Source organism: Camellia sinensis, chromosome 4 (assembly GCF_055761805.1).
Source record: "Camellia sinensis isolate YWXY chromosome 4, ASM5576180v1, whole genome shotgun sequence".
Classification (NCBI taxonomy): domain Eukaryota; kingdom Viridiplantae; phylum Streptophyta; class Magnoliopsida; order Ericales; family Theaceae; genus Camellia; species Camellia sinensis.
Window position 1 is genome coordinate 13373783 of NC_138964.1, and position 7832 is coordinate 13381614.

Here is a 7832-nt window from a genome sequence, read left to right on the forward strand (position 1 = left end):
GTTGTAGTTATCATCACAAGAAGTTAACGTTGAGGGTTATGTAAAAAGTAAGAAAAGGGAAGAAGAAGAAGAAGAAGATGATGATGATGATGATGATGATGATGATGAACTAGATGGAAAAGTAGAGAAAACTATGAGAATTCAAATTAATGTGCAAAATTGATTCTTTATGTGTATGAAGTTGATTTTTTTTTTTTTTTTTTATTTGTGTCTATCTTTAAATTTAAACATTTATTTGGTTATAACTTTTTTTTTTTTTTTTTTTGAGTTTTGTTCAATTATGGTTGTATTTATACATTCTTTAATTAAATAAAAACCAAAATTATAAGGTATGCCTGAAAATCTCTTGGAAGAAGAGTTCTAGAAGCTCCAAACTTCAAACTAAATTTGTTAATTTTTTTTTAAAAATTTAATCAATGAGCTTTGAAAACATCAAAATTTCAAATTAAGATTTTCAATTTTTAATTACTTAAAAAATCTATTGTTTAGTTCCTTTGCTCTTTTATCAATATGCCACAAATAATTAAATATGTTAGAATAATAAAGAGAGAAAATAATATGTATTGTATATATTCAATAATCAATACAATATGAGAAGCCTGTATATGTAGGCTAAGAAACCTAGGTGTACAAGAATACAAGAATCCTAATAGGAATAGATAACAACTAACACCCTCCCTCAAGCTCAAGGTGATAAGGCAGATATCAACTTAAGCTTGGTGAGGAGATCAGAGGAGCGTCCTAGAAGATGAGCTTTGGTGAAGAGGTCGGCGGTCTGATCAGCAGGGGTAACAAAGAGAAGACATACAGTGCCCCTAGTAACATGCTGGTATATGAAGTGACAATCTATCTCAATATGCTTGGTGCAATCAAGGAAAACATCGCTATGTGCATTCTGAATAGCACTTTGGTTGTTACAATAAAGATTGGTAGCAACAAAATAAGAAACTCCCATATCAAAAAGAAGCCAACGAAGCCTCCCAAGCTCTTGAGTAGTGTCAACAAGAGCACGATACTCGGCCTCGGTGCTACAACGAGCAACAAGAGTTTGCTTGTTGCTATGCCAGGCAATGAGAGAGCTGCCCAAAAAGAAACAGAACCCAGTAGTGGAACGACGGTCAATAGGATCCCCTGCCCAATCGGCATTAGAAAAAGCATGGAGCTGTAGAGAAGATTAGGTGGAGTACTGAAGACCATAAAACAGAGTGCCTTTGAGATAGCGCAAAATGCGAATCAAAGCATCATAGTGTGGAGAGCAGGGGTAGCCATGAATTGACTGACAATGTGAACAACATAAGCAATATCTGGACGAGTAACCGTGAGATAGACAAGACTGCTAACTAGCAGACGATATAAAGTGGCATCAGACAATAGGGAACCTTAAAGAGGTGTAAGACAAGTCTGAGGATCAACAGAAGTAATGGCAGTCTTGCAATCGGTAAGGCCAGCACAAGCCAAGAGATCAAAAGTATACTTGGCCTGGGTAAAAAAGTAATAAAATAAATTTTGAGAAATTTTGAAGCTAAGGAAGTAGCTAAGAAAACCCAAATCTTTCATCTCAAACTGGCGATAGAGAAACTATTGGAGACTAGAAATACCCGCGGGGTCATCTCCAGTGATAATCATATCATCCACATAAAGGAAAAAATAGTACCATGCTCGATCTTACGTATAAAGAAGGCAGAATCATGGGCACTGGAGGAAAAACCAAAATCACGAATGGTGTAGCTAAGCTTGGCAAACCAGGCACGCAGAGCTTGTTTCAAACCATACAAAGCACGACGAAATTTGCAAACTTTGTTTGATGGAACAGAAGAACCAGGAGGACGTTGCATATAAACTTCCTCAGTGAGATCACTATTGAGAAATGCACTCTTGACATCCATCTGATAAAGACTCCAGTGGCAAACAACAGCCACTGAAAGTAAGCTGCAAACGGAAGTAAGATGAGCAACAGGAGCAAATGTTTCTTCATAGTCAATGCCATACTCTCAAGTAAACCCTTGGGCGACAAGGCAAGCTTTGTAATGCTCAATGGAACCGTCAGAATGAGTTTTGAGCTTGTAAACCCATTCACAACTAACAGTACTCTTACCAGGAGGAAGATCAACCACATCCCAAGTATGAGTTTTATCGAAAGCTTGCAGTTCATCAGTTATAGTTTGTTGACAAAGAGGGTTTAGAACAAGCTTCTTGATAGGAAGTAGGTTCATGAGAGGAAAAGGTAGTGGAACCAACAATATAATCACAAAGAAGAACAGAAGGTTGCCTTACTCGTGTGGAATGACGCTCTGGTGGAGGAGGAACCTCAACGGGAGAAGGTGTAGGGCCATTAGCAGACACAGGATCCTCAGGATGGACAATAGGCGTAGGCAACTGTGGAATCATGGAGTCAGAATTTGCATCAAAGTCGTCAGAAAATAGGTCTATAGAGAGGTCAGAAAAGATCGGTGAGTGGGTGGACTGTGGTAGATGAAACTTGAAAAGATTTGAGAACATTTTGTGTTCCTAGAAGATCACATGACAGGAAATACAAAGTCGCATAGAGATAGGATCCCAACAACGATACCCTTTATGTTCTATACCATACCCCAGAAAACAGTAAAGACGAGAGCGAGGTTCTAACTTAGTGTGTTCATGAGACTGAAGTAGAACAAAACAAGCAGAACGAAAAACTTGTGGTGTGGTCAGGAAGAGAATCATACAAGCGCTCATAAGGGGAAGTATTAGCTATGACATGTGTAGGTACACGATTTATGGTGTGGATGGTAGTGAGGGCAGCTTCCCTCCAAAACTGTTCGGGACAAAAAGATGAGATGAGAAGAGCCCGAGTAGTGTCTAGAATATGACGGTGCTTCCTTTCGGCTCATCCATTTTGTTGGGACGTGCCTGCACAAGATCGATGAGATAGTGTACCATTAGCCCGAAGAAAAGAAAGAAATTTAGAATCCAAGTACTTTTTAGCATTATCAGAACGAAAGATTTTAATAGTACGAGAAAACTGAGTGCGGACCATGGCAGAGAAGTCGAAATAAATCTGTTTAAGTTTAGATCGATTTTTTAGAAGAAAAAAATCAAATATAACAAGAAAAATCATCAACAAAAATCACAAAATATCTTGACCCCCCAATGGTCGGTGTGGGGGAAGGTCTCCAAATATCTGAATGCACAAGATCAAAAGGCGCAGTAGACATAGAAGTACTATTATTAAATGATAAAGCAGGTTGTTTGGCAATTTGACAAGATAAACAATCGACATCTTCAAGACGGACACGACCTAACTGACCACTAGAAACTAAAGTTTTCAAACGACTAAAAGAGACATGTCCTAAGTGACAATGCCAAAGGTCAAAAGAAGACATGTCAGAATTTCATGTAGCAGAGGAAGCAATGGGAGCAGCAGTAGATGATTTGTGGGAAATGCGAAGATGGGTAAGCTTGAACAGACGTTCATGCTTACAGCCTATCCTAAGGATCTGTCTCGTCTGATGGTCCTGCACCAAACAACCATTAGTAGAAAATGTAACGGTTAGACCAAGTTCACATAACTGACCTACAGAGAAGAGCAAGAATGTGATAAACATCAGAAAGAGACACAGTGGAAGTAGAAATTTGACCAATGTGACGAACAGTCATATGAGAACCATCAACAGTGTGTATGATGGGGATAGAAGATGATAATGATATAGTAGAAAATATAGTGGAGTCAGAAGTCATATGATTACAGCATGTGGAATCAAAATACCAAGGAGAATTACCTGAAGTCACTGAAAGAGCAGTAGAGATAGGAGTACCAGATTTGGCAAGCACATGTTAGATGATGGACTCAACATCATCCATAAAAAAAGAATGAGTAGTGGAATCAGTGGAGTGGTTAGTGGAATATGCCCATGTAGGCTCAGAAAAAGCTAGCTGTGCATCCTTAGAATATGCTCATGTAGGCTCAGAAAAAGCTAGCTGGTCCCAAATAGACGACATCTGGGATAAGAATTCATTGATAGACTGACCGAGTGCTTGGCGCATGTGATAAAGAGTCTGCAACAGTTGATATTGATGAGCATGGCTAGTGGTCAGATAATGGTCCCTCAAGAAATCCCAAATTGCTTTAGCAGGGGAAGCAATTTGGTCATCATCCTGGAACCAACCAAACTGGAGATGAATGGAGGGAACTATGGTAGCCCAGAACCATGTGATAATTTGATAATTCTTACTTTCTCATTCGTCAAGATGGTCATCAAATACAGAATCAATCTCAGTCTCGTTCTGGTTGGATTTGGAAAGAGCACTAGCAATGATCTGCCAAAGTCATTTCCCTTTTTGAAGCTACAAAGAGCTTGGGCCCAACTAACATAATTTGATCCATCAAGGATAATAGAAACAGAGTGGATATGCTCAATACGATCCATAATGCTCAAATAGGGCAAAAAAAAGGAAGAAGATGCTTTGTAGAGACTGATTTTGCCAAAACAGAACACACCACCGGATTCATGAGGTCGAAAATAGATGGGATATGGTCTGAACAGGCCAAAAACACGACCAAAAAGGCGACAAATTGGTTGGTCAAAGTTGTTTGACCAACCAGGAGAACCAAAACTAGGGCTGACGTCACAGTAAGGGGGGGCAAACGTCAACGATGACGTCAGAACACGCAGCTTCAGTTAGCAAATGAGGTCGCGGCGCAAGATAGCATGAGACAAGAACAGAAGCGCGTGAAGGCACGTAGGAAACAGCACAGCGCATTTCGGATCTTCTGGAGACGCGTGGAGATGATTTTGATGGCGTTGGCTTCATCTTGAAGAGACAAAGAAGTTGGTATAGTCCAATTGTCGAAACAAGGAAGGACGAGATACGCCAAAACCAATGTGAGAAGGAATCAATATGCCAAACATGAAAAAAAAAAAAAAAAAAAAAAAAAGAGGTGATGAAGAAGAAGATGAGGCTAGGAGAAAACCCTAGGTTCTGATACTATGTTGGAATAATAGAGAGAGAGAGAGAGAGAGAGAGAGAGAGAGAGAGAGAGAGAGAGAGAGAGAGAGAGAGAGAGAGAGAGAGAGAGAGAGAACAATATGTATTGTATATAATCAATACAATATGAGAAGCTTGTATATATAGGCCAAAAAATCTAGGTGTACAAGAATACAAGAATCCTAATAGGAATAGATAACAGCTAACAAAATATATATTGGTTTGAAGTTAAATTACACATTAAAAATTGATATGATATCATGATTTATACTATTATTAGAAATAAGCTCTTTAAAGCAATTAAACTATCTAATCGAATTATTTGCGACAATCTAATCATAACTTTCGGCCAAAATTTAAAATAATTTTAAAACTAAATAGCCTCCGTATGTTTAGAAATAAATGTATGATGGAAAATGAAATTGGTAGAAAGTAAAGTGAAAGAAAGGAAAAAGAAATGAAAATTTATTTTCTTGTATGCATTTAAATAGATGAAAAATTTTATAAGAAAATGATGGCAAAAAATAAAATCAATGTATAACAGGGTGTCGTATAGCCTAACTAAGAAGTTAATTTGAGTGGTATAAGAAACTTTAGTTTTTATTATTTTCGAGGACTCTCTATCTAAAAAAACACAATTTTTTTTTCTTTCACTTTCCTACATTATCTATGTATATAACCAAACTGAGATAGGTTTAAAATTGAAAATATTCCATCAAAAGTTGAAACTACTGCACAACTTCAATATCTCCATCAAAATTTCTAATTCTTTAGGATTCAAATTACATTCATTGATGTGGAGTCTGTAGAAAAATCCGTTTAACCTTTGCATTTTGAATTTTGAATTTGTACAAAAACAATTATTATAAAATTTTGGATTTCTATAAAAGATAATTTAAATAGATTAGTGCATGAAATAAAAGTTCATTTTGTTCACTTTTTCAAAAAAATTTCTCTACAAATTCCAGATGCAAACATGACTTAAGAATTTTTTGAGTGATTATGTGGAGAAAAAAAAAACATAGATGTTAGTTGATAATAAGTTTTTTTTTCCTTCATAAGTTGTATAAAATCGACAAACATATTGTTTTAAACTATTTGTACATTTGGCCATGTTTGATTCACAATACTAATAGTGAGGTATTAATAATCCTATCAAATTAGTGTGGTATTAACTATCCCACCCCTACCCCATTACTAATAATCCTACAAATTTGTTGGATTAATTATCTATTGGATTAATAGTCCTAAACCAAAATGTCAAAACAAACATAGGATGATTGGGTCCACGGATTAATAATCCTAATCCCATGCTTTAATCCTTCCAATCAAACATGCCTAAGCACTAAATTATTTTATCTCGTGCCGAGTATGGGTCAATCACTGGTTTAATTAAATGTGAATGTGAAGGAGTAAACTACTCAAGGCCCTACATGGGAATAAAATAGATTTTGTCATTAGATTTATGTTGTGTATTTGGTTGACAGAAGGGTGCATATGCATTTGTAATTGATGAAAAGTACCACTTGGCAGTGTCACGTAGTACCCTCCTAACAAATAAAAATTTCTTGACATATAGACATGTTAAACACCATTGGTATAATTTGCCTTTAATTGTTTAGTTTAAAATGAAAGTTCTTTATCATGAATTCACATCTAGCATAAAGAACATAATAGGACATATAAAAATAAAACAATTTGTTTTGTGATGGAAATGGCTGAGATGGTATTGCATGGTGGTTATTCTATTTTGTTTTTCCAGTTAATTGCTATTTGGGTGTTCTTTTTTTTTTTTTTTTCCCCTGTTATGTTTTATTATTAGCAATAAAGTTAAGAGAATAAAAAAGGAAAATTACAAAAAAAAAAAAAAAAAAAGCCCTAAAGTTTGACCCTTATCACAAAATAAACTTTGATTTTTTTAATTTTGTCAATTCAAACTCTGATCTTTTAATTTATTTTTAGTCTAAATTATCACCTTATTTATGTTAAGTAAAATCAGCGGAAAAAATAATATTTCACTCACTAAACTTAATGTAAATATACATAAAATGTCAAAAATACCTTCTTTTTTTTTTTGAGTTTAACGACTAAAATATTTTTGCTTTCGTCAACTTTACTTAACAAAAATAAGCAGACAGTTTAGATTGGAAATAATAAAAAAAATTAGGATTTAAATTAGAAAAATTAGACACACAAGATTTATTTTGTTACAAGGGTCAAACTCTTATTTGTTTTTTTGTAATTATTCCTAAAATATTAACTTTTTCTTGGAAAAAAAATAAAAATTATGATAATTACTGCAGATAAGATGATGGAACCAGTGACAAAGAGTGAAACAATAATTTATAAAAGGTTATAAAATTCAATTATGCATGTCTTAATGTTATTAAGGAAATATGAAATGTTCATAAAGTTTATCATTTAACTCCATCGGGGTTGTTAACAATTCCGCCGGTTCCAAGCCCAGGTTAAGGAGGAGGGTTGTGTGTTAGGTAGCCGACAGCCAATATGTAAAAAGGCCGCTCGGATTCCTTATGACAATGAATCGTACTTTGAATCGTTTAAATGCTAAGTCGTTCCCCTCAAGTGACGTGTTGTGCCTGCCTCCGGGTGTTTAGAAAAGTGAGTAAGGGGCGCCGTAACAATGCCTGGGTGCAATGAAAAATGGGCAAAGGTTCCCACATTTTTCTGGACGAGCGCAGGTAAAGAAGCTAGTCCAAGCCTACAGGTTTAGGGTAGCCACTTGGAATATAGAAACCTTAACTGGTAAGACGATGGAATTGGTAGATGTTATGATTAGAAGGAGAGTTAATATAGCTTGCGTACAGGAAACTAAGTGGACGGGTAAGAAAGCTAGGGAAATTGAG